This window comes from Miniopterus schreibersii, assembly GCF_964146895.1.
Source record: "Miniopterus schreibersii genome assembly, chromosome: 18".
NCBI lineage: Eukaryota > Metazoa > Chordata > Mammalia > Chiroptera > Miniopteridae > Miniopterus > Miniopterus schreibersii.
In genome coordinates this window covers 36,573,035-36,579,548 of record NC_138121.1, presented here as the reverse complement: position 1 = coordinate 36,579,548, position 6,514 = coordinate 36,573,035, and positions in this window count along the sequence as shown.

The window sequence follows — 6,514 nt, the reverse complement described above, 5'->3', positions numbered from 1 at the left end:
TTTGCTTGCTAATGGACATTGCTTTGAATATATGAGATATTAAAAACAAGACTTACAGCAGGAATCTCCAGCATTACTCTCAATGTCCTTGAGACACTGAAAACTACAAAACATTGAGAGAAAGTACAGAAAACCTGAATGAATGGAGGAATGTACCATGTTCATGGATTGGAAGGTGACATTTCTTTCCAAATCAATCTAAAGAATCAAGGCAATCCCAATCAAAGCCCTAGCAGGCTTTTCTGTAGAAATTGACAAGGTGACTCTAAAATTATGTGGAAAAGCAGAGGACTTAAAATATCTAAAACAACTTTTTAAAAAAGACAAAGTTGGAGGACTTACACTACCTGATTAAAAACTTACTATAAAGCTAATAGTAATTAGCTTTAGTAATTAGCTTTAGTAAATAGTAATTGAGACAGTATGGTATCCACATAAGGAAAGACAGAGAAGGTCAATGGAACAAAATTGAGAGTCCAGAAATAGACCCATAATTATATGATCAGTTGATTTTCCACTAAGGTGTTAATTCTATGGAGAAATACTAGTCTTTTCAATAAATGATGCTAGCATAACTTAGGTCTATGTGGAAAAAGACCACGTATTCGAGAGTCAGGTTTAATGAAATTTGATATTTTTGCTAATTAATCAAGCTCATTCTTCAGTGCAGCAGACTTTCTGCAAGCACATGACGGGGAAGCATACAGTAACCATTAGTACAGTTTGGTGCCAATCTTGATTCAGACTGACCACTGGCAGTTTTACCCAACATAGCTTTTGTGCCTGTAGGGCCAGTGTGGCAAGTAACATTTTAGTAAAAAAAAAAATTTAAAAATTGCAAAATAGTTTTTACCTTGTGGCCCCATTAAAGGGGCTGTGGAATACACTTTGCAGAACTGCTAGTCCAGAAAGATAAAAGGAGAACCCGAGGACCAAAACTCAGCCTTGAAGAAATCCAGGATTGAAAGGCCTGGCTGGAGGGTGAACCTGGAAGAAAACCGCTGGGAGGCAGGAGGGAAACCAGAAGAATGCAAAGTCCCAGAAACCAAGGGAATGCTTTTAAAAGGAGGGGCCATGGTCGGGTGAGAGGAGAGATGAGAAATGTCCATTGGTTTAGTGACATGGATGTCGCCGGCGACATTAGCGAGAGCTATTTCCATGGCTTGATCAGGTCAGAAGTCAGCGTGGAGGGAGTCGGGGAGTGAGAAGTGAGGACACGAAGCTGGTGAGGAGAGGCAGCGTTCAGAGAAGACCAGGGGAAGAGACAAGGCAGTAGCTTTGGGAAGGGGTCACAGTGGTTAACTTACTATAAAAGAATAAACGAATGAATGGGTGATGCGCTGGGTTAGGCATTCGATCCAGAGGACAGGGCAGAGGACATTTCAAGATGACCCCTGGTCTCTAGTTTATGGAATTAATTGGACAGAGTCTATTTGTTGAGATGGGAACAAGGTCCTAGTGAGATGGAACATACCTGTACTTTGGGGTAGGAAGCATTTACCTAGGAAATCTTAATTTCCTTTTCTTTTTTTAAAATTTATTTTATTGCTGAGAGTGTTAGAGATGTCCCACATTTTCCCCTCTTTGCCCCCCTCCAACCATCTCTCCCCGACTCCCCTGCCTTCACCTGTCTATTGTCTGTGTCCATGGGTTATGCATATATGCTTCTAAATTCTTTAATCTCTTCCTGCCATCCTTCCTGCCTTTCCTCTGAGATATTGGTCTGTTTCATGCTTCCATGTCTGTGGTCCTATCTTGTTCGTCAATTTATTTTGTTTATTAGATTCCACATATAAGTGAGATCATGTGATGTTTGTCTTTCTCTGCCTGGCTTATTTCGCTTAGCATAATCTCCAGGTCCCTCCATGCTGTCCCAAAGGGTGAGAGATCCTTCTTCTTTACAGCTGCGTAGTATTCCATGGTGTGAATGTCCCACAGCTTTTTATCCACTCACCTACTGATGGGCACTGGGGCTGCTTCCAGATCTTAGCTCTTGTAAACTGTGCTGCTATGAACATCGGGGTGCATAGATTCTTTCTGATTGGTGTTTTGAGAATCTTAATTTCCTTTTTAAGGAAGTCGGTTCTCTCCCTCTCCAACCTCAAAGCCTGCTTACTGCTTCTGTTGGGAACACACACTGAAAGTTTCAAGGTCTTGGTTAATGTGCTTTTTATCTTATCCTTTCTTTGAGTTAAAAGAACACCTTAGTTTTACTATTTAACCAAAAGAAAATGTTATGTCTTTATACTGTAGAAGATTCTCAAATTTTGCCCTTTGAGAAATTTATATCTTTAATTGGAACTATTTTAGTCTATTTAATTGAGCAATTCCTTATTTTAATGAACAGAATTAACTCGAGTTGCTTTTTCTGTGCAGAGTGAGAAATTATAAGCAAGTGGTCTTCAGTATTTGCTTAAATGTATTCTTACCCTCCCTGATTTTCTATAGGAATCCTGATGATGAGAGCACAGTTGTCCTAAAACTTTAACATTTTCAGCTACAGATGCCTTTCCATGAAAAGGACAAGTTCTTTTTGAATAAAGGAGCTACTGTCTTCAATCGTTTAGTGTGAGTGAAACCAGGACAAACGCTTCCCTACTGTCATTTGTAGGAACCGGTTTGAGTTTATTTAACATAAAGATACTTAAACGTATTCAAGTAAAACAGGAAGAAACGAAGTGTTGGTGTGGGTTTTCTAATGAATGCTACAGAATTAAAGGAATAATTTGTTTTCCGGGCCACGTAGTGGGACAGGCACAGAAGCAGTGCTGGAATGATTTCACCAAGCTGTTTCCCCTTTCTTCTTTCAAAGATGAGTGTACAAAGCCAGGAAATGTTTTAAATCATTACTAAAATAATTCCATATTATGCAATTATTTTCATTAAAATTTACACATGAATTAGTGCATTTCACAATTTGATAAAATAACATCAACCACCAAAAAATAAATAAATAAATTGAAGCCACGTGAAAGAGAAGTTTTCACCTTTGGTCTTGGAACTACAAGGTAATATAAGTTCTGCAAAATTCAGAAGGTGACATTTTCCACTGTTCTACTGGAAAAAATTTATTTCCTTTCTGTTTTAAAGTTGTGTTTAATAAAACATAATATATATGTATGATCAACACTTAAAGCAGAAGATAGGCCTTGAAAAGTTTCCGTCTCCCGTTCCTCTCCCCGAAAGCCCCCCTCCCAGCCTGGCAGGGCCCCCCAGAAGCGCTGTGTGCAGAATGAGGTGCTCCTTTCTTTCCTTCCCTGCCTGGCGCACATATGGTAGCGCCCTGTCCATACCGTCCAGTACTTTGATGTTGCAGGTTAATGCCTTAGAGATATTTCTATATTAGTATATGTAGAACTGTCCCCTTTTCTTCAGTAGCTCCATAGAAATTCACAGACAGGTTGGAACCATAATTAGTCCCCCCAAGAGAGGGAGGCAGCTCTTTATCCAGGTCTCGAGATCGGGCCCTGGAGCCAGGACGTCTGGGTTCAAGCCCAGACTCTACCATTTCTGCTCTGTGTTGACTTGGATGAAGGACTTCATTTCTTTGCCTCGGTTCTCTGATCTGAAGGGGGAAGTAACGACGTTAGCCCGTACTAGCTTTGTGCTGAGGGTGAAAGGAGCTAGCATTTGTATCCCCCAGAGCAGTGCCTGACACGTTAAACGCTAGACACGTGTTTCCCACGGAGGTGACGTCTAGCTTGTTTCCAGCCTCCGCTGCTGTGGACCACGCGGCAGTGACTCGACTAGTGCTTGTGTGAACATCTACGCACTGGACCCTAGAACTGGAATGAAAGGGTAAGAAACATAGATATGTATGTATATATGTGTAATATATTATATATTGTAACATCCCTTATCGGAGCCTTCCCACAGCCCTCCTCCAAAATAGCGCCCCTGCTATGCTTTTCTTTGGTACTGATCACCTGTACATTGGCCCTATATGCTTATTTAGAGCATTATAATTCCATAAATTGGCCTAGATTTCTTCTCTTTACCTTTGGAAAGAAAAATACCAGCCAGAACCCCGAGAACCCCCCGTGTGCTAGGCTTCTGCACGCGGCGAGGAGGCTTCCGCAGGGGCCGGGGGCCCGGGCAGCAGGTCGGGCGCGCTCGCCCTCTCCGCGGGCAGGGCTGGGGCCAGCACGTCCGCAGCTCCCTGCTGTCCTGCCCAGGGCCTCGGCCCTGCCTGCGAGTCTCCGTGGAAGGACGTGAGCCGTCAAGTAAGCTCTGGAGGAAACAGGAGAGGCAGGCAGTCCTACTAAGAAGTCTCAGGAAGAGCTGTGGCAGGTGCTGCCCGGCGGACCTACCCGCGCCCTTGCCACGCGGCGCACATCGGCCTGACCCCCGCATTGCCCCGCCTGGGCCTTTCTTTGGCCCTCAGGTCCTCCTGTGGCCCAGCACGACGGGTCAGAAGTATAAGGAATGGATGACTGTCCCCTCTCCCCCCCATGACTGACGGGAGGAAGCAGACAGACTCACTCTAGGCCCCCGGCTGGGAAGGTCTGAGGTGCCAGGTCTGCAGCAGGACTCAGCTACTCACAGTGGTCCCCGCTTGCAAACAAGCCCTCTACGCTGCCCTCCCTCCCCGCCGGGCTTCCCTCTCCCCTCTAGTGTTTCCTGGAATCACCTCCCACGTAAACTGCTTGCCTTTGAAACCTTGGCTCAGTGTCTCCTTCTGAGAGGAACCCAAGCAACACAGGACATATTTAAGTTGTGTTTTAGGAGGAAAAGTGTGTGTGTGTGTGTGTGTGTGTGTGTGTGTGTGTGTGTGAAGTGTAAATCCATCAATCTACATTCTGGGTATGTAAGAGTTTTATGCATGAGCTGTGCCCACAGGGTAGTTAGTGCCAGTTACCGTGCAGGGCGATCATCTTAGATTTCTTGGCTTGGGATAGAAGATAATTCTCATTTCCATTTATCAAACTAATTTCCTTCTGCAGATATAAAAATTGCTTAAGTCAGTCCAAATCTCTATTTAATAGAAATTAATTTATGGTGGATTAAGATCCACTTAGGATCAGAACAATATAGCTGTTTGAACAGAAAAAAAGTATTAAAAAAATGCTCATGGAAAAAGACGATGGTACTCCCCACACTTGCCAACTCATTGCCAGCTACGTGGGCAGCAAATTCAAGAGGGAAACCTTTTACCCTAAAACTCAAAATAATTGCTGGTAGGTTCAAAGGTCAAACAACGCCCTTCAAGGCTAATTTTTGAAATCCAGTCTGTGTGTGGATGGCAATACCTGCTGAACCACATGTGAAACTGCAGTTGAAAAGCCAGTTGAAAAGTTCTTTCTCACAGGAATGAGATGAAGTAACTGGGAAAACAGAGCAATACACTCCAGTTTAAAAACTCTGCTCTATCCAGGAGCGACAACAGGTGTGGAAAGTGTGGAAACCAGTTTACCCGAACTGTGCCTCTGTTGCTGCACCTGCCAAGGGGGGTCACCCTGATTGCTGGGCTGGCTCTGGGGATGAATTTTTAAAATGAAAATGAAGTTATTAAAACACCTGCTTTTAAGTAGTAGATGGCATGGGCTTCTGAGGTCTTCCTCACGGCAGTGTTTATAATAGCGAAAGATTGCAAACTACCTAAATGCCCGTCCGTAGAGGCGAGACTGACTCCCCGCTGTGTCGTCTCACTGTGGAATCCTGTAGGGAGTTTAAACAGAGGCGACTAGATCTTCCTGAACCGCCACTGAGAAATCTCCAGCACTGAGTGAAAAGAAAATTACAGGACAAAATGCACATCTGTACTTTAAAAAGATACTGTTTTTATAAAGATGTGTATCTTAGAGTGTGTGTGTATTAAATTTTTTCAATATGTCTTTATTGATTTCAGAGAGAGGAGGGAGACGGAAAGAGAAACATCAATGGTGAGAGTCAGTGATCGGCTGCCTCCTACACACCCCCGACTGGGGATCGAGCCTGCAACCCGGGCTTGGGCCCCAACCAGGAATCAAACTGCAATATCCTGGATCCTAGGTCGATGCTCAACTGTTGAGCCACACCGGCCAGCTGTGTATTAAATTTTTATTTTTGACAGTTTTTCTCCCCACTAGAAAGTAAGTTCTATAAAGGCAGGGACTCTGTTTTATGTTTCATTCACTGCTATACCCTCAGTGTGCTTAGTAGGAGCTCAGTGGTTATTTTTATTTACTTTTGTGTGTTCCTTTTTGTGTGATAAAGCATACATCAGTTTACCATGTTAACCTTTTTAAAGTGCACAGTTCGGTGGCTCTCAGGACATTCACATTGTTGTGAAACCATCACCACCATCCATCTCCAGAATTTTTCAGTTTCCCCAGCTGCAGCTCTGCCCCATTAAACATTAACTCCCCCCTGGCAGTCTGTCAGCCATCACTCTACTTTCTGTCTCTGTGAATTTGACCACTCATATAGGTGGAATCATATATTTGTTTTGCAATGGGCTTATTTCACTTAACAGTGTGTCTCCAAGGTTCACCCATGTCGTCAGATGTATCAGAGCTTCCTTTTGAAGGCTGAA